We start from the raw sequence: 6,145 nt of genomic DNA, 5'->3' as shown, positions 1-6,145 counted from the left end.
CGGTATACACTGAATACTGCGCCTATAATATGTCAAAACGCATAATATTTCAAACAATTGTATGCATAATATATTGTTGTCACATGACCTCGATACATGACCTAATTAAACATATGCATGTTTTTTAAGTGACGTATATGTATAACACATGCATGTTTAATTGCATCTTTTTTAAATTAAAAATGTCTTTTTGAAATTTTCATTGCATTTCAGTCTTTACTCTTTGCAGTCTTGATAAAGTAAAATAAAAAATAAAAAAACATGTTGAAAGTTAGTCAACTAAATTTGTTTATTTAAATGTAGCTATAATAAATTGATTGCAAGCACTTACCATAAATAATTTAATCTATTCAATTAATAATTTTTTTCAGTGTTCCTACATTTAATACAGCTTTTTTGATTATTTTAGAATTGCTTGATTTTATAAATTTCTTACTTAATATTCAATATTTTTACAGAGCTCATTGCAATGCATTCTGTGATAGTCAACTTCAAAACATCCTTTTAAAGGATATGTGTGATGCATATGTGTAACTATAAAAAAATACAATATATTTATTAAAAATTTTTTAAATGTACTACTTAATGTATTTATATATTATTTAATACAATTTAGGATCAAATTTATTATACATATTTAGATTTAATTTATTTTTATTTTATTTACAACTTTTTTAATGCTTATGGAGGATTACACTTTTCCGTGCCACTCTGCACAGAGGAATAAACATCCTGTTCAGTGGTTGATATTTAATTCACATTAACAAACTAACAGCACATGCTGCCAGTTCTGTTGCTGTTTTAAGCGATTAACAGACAATTAACCGCTTGAACTAATGCTGCTAATAACAGGCCTGCAGTCTGGACATCAGAGGGTCAAATAACATACGAAGGTAGCATGATCTGCGGACACAACCCCAGTGCGTTGTTAATCTAAAATTGGATTGGCGGTGACAAAAAATCCCTAAAGGTCAAGAGCAGGTTGTTTAGGACGTGGTAGAAAGGTGTGAAGGTCCCTGCTGAGCATTAATGGAAACGATGCACCTGCGACTCCTGCATTTAAGTCATCGAAGTCAGCATTGATCTCTGGCACGCTGCCATTATATGCCCTCATAAACTGACAGAATGTGATTATGACCAACATGCAGCAGCCATTCAAGATTAAATCATGTGGTTAGTGGTGCTTGCTAAGGCAAGCATTACAATAACTATTGCTCATACTGAGGATTAGAGACCTGAACAAACCACTTAACCTAAGTATTCAACTGTGTGCGTAACTCGACGAGTTTGGTGCAAAAGCCCTTGTGAAAAAGAAATGTGCTTCATTCTATTGAATGTGCACTTGTAGTGGACTTGAAATATAAAAAGTATATTTTATATAAAAGTATATTTTAAAAATCTGCACTTCCAGATAATACAACATTAATGAAATAAAAAGGTCAAAAGTGTACTTTGTGATAATGTTAAATAACAAGTTTTACTTAAAACTACATTTTACATAATGTTTTAATAATCTTTTGTTGTGCTTTAAAGAAGTACACATATTTTGATGTGCTTACTAAAAGCACATATAAAGTACTTAAGTATAATTTTAACCATAGTGTGTTATTCACTATTACATTAAAAGTTTAAATATGTTAAATGTATACTAAATTGCAACTAAAAAGCAAAATAATTGCATCATTAAAAATGTCCAATTAAGCATATATTTAAATACATGACATATTAAAATATATTTTAGTTTACCATACTTAGATATCCTACCTAGGTGGACCAAGTAAGGTAATTAATAAGGCAAATAAGGTAGTTAAATTTAAACTATAATGCATTTTTATTTAATTGTAAATAACATACAATTAAGTGTCCCAAAATATCACATTTGGTTCAGTACTTTTATTCTTTGAAAGTATATTATGTCCTTAATAACTACTCTTTTTAAGTATACAGAATTTTATTTCTTTTAAGGGCATATTTATATATAGTGCAAGAATAGTGACTGAATGCATTTTGTAGAGACCTATGTGGCCAATTGTAAATGTCATGAGCAAAACCAAATAAAAAAGCAATTTAATTGATTAACACTTGTTAATACGTGTTAATATGCCCATTGAGACTAGGGCTCTTTTGACTTGGGCCGACCACCTAGAAACCACCCAAAATACCTTAGCAACCACTCCGAACACTGTATAACCACACCCTATTATTGCTGCACAGGAAACACTGCTCATATTTCTTTGTGTATGTGTGTGGGTTAATAAGGAATTTCAATATTATTCCTATATTTCAATGAGGCATACAGTGTGAAAACAGTTTTGTCTCGTGTATATAGGGAATGTACAGGATGCAGATGCAGGATAAGGTTTTTTATTGTGTTTACGTTTAACTGACATTCTCAGGAGTCCAATTAAATCACATGCAACCATACGTTACAAGAGTGTGACAGATACACTTGGGGTTTATGTGGTCGATGCAAGTGGAAAGGAGTTGCAATAAAGCTCTGCATGTTGCATTCATGCAAAAAGCTAATTTTCCATACATTTCCCCTACATATCATGAGAAATACTAGCATATGCTTTGGGAAAGAAAGCTAGCTGAATGTTTCAATCAGCATTGAAAACGTGGCCTCGGTTTTTCTCAGTGACGTGTCAATGGAAAATATATTCTCTTATCCTAATTGTCAGAGCCAGTTTGTCTGCTCTATCTGCCAATACCAAGACAGTCGGTGATATCTACAGCAAGTGCTAGAGCTACCATGACTACAGTAAACATACAAGCAAAATATATCACAGTCAGCTCCTGGTAAACAGTCAGGGGTGAGTTTACTAAACAGCTGCATGCTAAACAGTCACTAGAAACCTGCATCTTGTTCTCTAATAATCTGCAATCCTGTTTTACCAGGTGCTAAATGCACTGAAATAGCAGTGCACTATGGAAGCTTGTTTCCACCACTAGATAAAAAAAAAACAAAAAAGTAATTGTGACTTTTTATCTCACAATTCAGACTTTTGTCTTTTCTCAGAATTGCAAGATGCAAAATCAGAATTGCAAGGAAAAAATATCAGAATTCTTCTTTTATATCTCACAAAACTGTGATTTTCTTTCTCAGAATTTCAGGAAAAAACTAATTGTGATATTAAAAGTCAAAATTATCTTTTTGATTTTTTTATCCCATGGTGGAAATGGGCTTGAGTAGTTTTCTAAGTGCTAATTTATTAAAAGAGCACTAAAAACCAGGCATATATTATATCAAGACATGCGGTGAAGATGATTAAAATCAAAATATTTTTAGAAAATGTTTATATTTTAATATAAATTAATTATAATATATATATAAATATACAGAATATAAAATACAGAAAAGATAAGAAAAATATAAAGTAAAAATATACAAATATATAAATTATAATTTTTTTAATATATATAATTACATAAGAAACAAAAAAATCTAATGGACCCTGTTAACTTTCTTGATACATGCATTCCTGGTGAACAAATCATTAGTGTTTATTATTGCAAGGGGAAAAAAAGGTTTGTTTTTGTGATTTTTCATTAAAATATAAAAACATGCCCCGCTTTTGAAAACAGCTTTCCTTTTTTCTTTCCTATTTGTCACATATGGACCCCTTGGCATCACTATTTATGACATATATGTTGGGTTATGGTTTTCAATTTAAACAGCCCCAATCATTTTATTTTTTTACACATTTCTGAGCCCCTAACCTGACCTCTACCCCTGAACCTAAGCATTTCTCAATATAAAGCAATATAAAACACAGGCAGATACAACTAAAGTCACAAATTATTAAAACATTACAAATATCTCAAGTATTCTTGAGACCAAATGCTGATTTATGTGAGGAACAGACCCAAAAGCCATTACCATCTCCGGCTGTAATGCTAAAATCCCAAACATATTCAAACATTACCACCTGAAGATGCATTATGTCAGGTCTGCTTGTGAAATGTGACTGTTAACACATAGCAGGATTATTTTAACTGATTAAATCCTTCACTTTGTTCCTAACATATCATTTGGTTTTGATGCATTAAAAAATGATGCCAAGGGGTCCATATGTGACGAGTGGGGAGTGAGAACATTGTTGTTTCATGTCAGCTTTAAAGCATAATAAGAGAGACTAAATACACAAGTTGTATATCAGCTAGTATACAGACATTAGAGCAATTGTACTTGTATGCACTACCAAAGCAAGGTCATAAACAAATCAAAGCATTATGTTTGAACTAGTATGAACTGATTTTGCCTGAGCACACATCAATAGCAGCAGGGTAAGAGATGGCACACATCCACCAGCCCAATTATTTAATGACCTGCTGCCTTTAGGATCTCACCCAGTTTTAATGCAACGGGCCAAATTAACTACACAGTTAATGCAAACGTGAAATATAATTAAGCCATAATTCTAACATGAGAACTGAGTAATGAAACTAACACAATTAATGCTCATAAGCCATGGCTCAAACTCCTGCTGTAAAATTTAAAATGTACGCTCCATTTACCAACTAATGATCTTCTATAATTTTCTCTATGTCTTTATTATCATTCTATACTTGGTCCTGCAAAGTGGGGAAACAGATAGTCTTTGAATCCAGGCATTTTCAGCCATTTTTATTCCCTGATACGTTTATAAACGCACAATACACCTCACATTTACCCTAATAAAGGACTTTGCGCCACACTGACTGTAAGTCCTTTCAAGACCTTGAATAACAGAGAAGGAAACATTATATGTTCATAAGGGAAAAGACTTACAGAAGGAAAATGCATTGTCTCTTAAATGGGCTTTCCAAGTACTTCCTTGGGAAAGGAGTGTCCTGTTCCGATACACCATGACCTCTCTAAGATCACTCAAATAATGTGGCTGGTTTCCTTTTGCACTCTATTCCATCGGCCCATTCGAGCGCAGCACAATAGTCAAGCACTGAATACATGCGCACTGTATACCTCCCACTAAAGAGATATTGGGACAGCGATGATTAAATATAAGTAACAGTGTAAATAAATAATACAAAGCTGTTAAAGGTCCAAAGCTGACAATACATGAGCACTGATCAAACTATATGAGGGAAACCCTTTGGCTATGTATACAATAGAATATTTTAGGCTACTGCATACTGCCCAGTGTATTCTGTATACTGCCTGATATATATATTTTAATAATATAAAACAGTATGCAATATGCAATAGTCCAGTTAGTGTAACTCAAAAGGGCAAGTTTTCAACAGATCTGTTAGATTTGAGTCAAAATTCCAATGATTCCTATTTATTTTGTGAATACTGTTCGCCAAACTAAAATCTCAATGTCGTCATATTTTTGAATTTTAATTGAAAGGTTGAACTGTATTCTAGGGGCACAGTGTTTTTTCCTTTTCTTTTTTTCTTTTTAAATGTCAGGTCAGAGTTAGTTTTCACATATGTCTTAAATATTGTTTTGGCTTTTTTTTTCAACTGGCAATTGAGTAACTGGTCTACTGTATAATTGATATAAAAATGAATGGTTCAAAAGTTTGTGATCACTCAGGAAGGTCCTGTATGACTCAAATGTTTGTTGTGGATTTATAAGTGCACTAAGCCCTTCATGCACTTGTAATAATAAAAGAAGATTGCTAGTATCTCAGCATGTAATTATTTTTGGATAATCAGTGAATGCACTTCAATATTGAGTTTTTTATTTTATTTTATTTTTTTTTACTCTTTTTGAATGAACTTTAAATGTATTAAATGCAATATTTAATATAAATATATTTATTTATATATTATATTAAATATAAATTTATTAACAACAACATTTATTAACTACAATATTTGTTGGCAAAAACATAATTTGTGTGTTACTATTTTTGGTATTCATGTCTTCCCACTTGTTGTACTTCTTGACAATAGTCTATTTTAAGGCCAGGTTGCACTGTGACAACTTACCCCATTTTCTGTAGTGTGACAACATACCCCAATAAAAAAGGTGTATTGAACTGTACATTGACTGGAGAAAACAGAAACTAGTAAGTATGTTATTTTTTATGTTAAGAAACATAGTCGTGAAAGTATAGTTAGTGGCTATTTATTTCATTATACTAGCTTATATCTTCAAGTACTAAATTTGTTAAAATGAATAAAAGGATTATTTTT

This window comes from Barbus barbus (genome assembly GCF_936440315.1).
Source record: "Barbus barbus genome assembly, chromosome: 1".
In the NCBI taxonomy this organism is placed as follows: Eukaryota; Metazoa; Chordata; class Actinopteri; order Cypriniformes; family Cyprinidae; genus Barbus; species Barbus barbus.
This window is presented reverse-complemented; position numbering follows the sequence as displayed.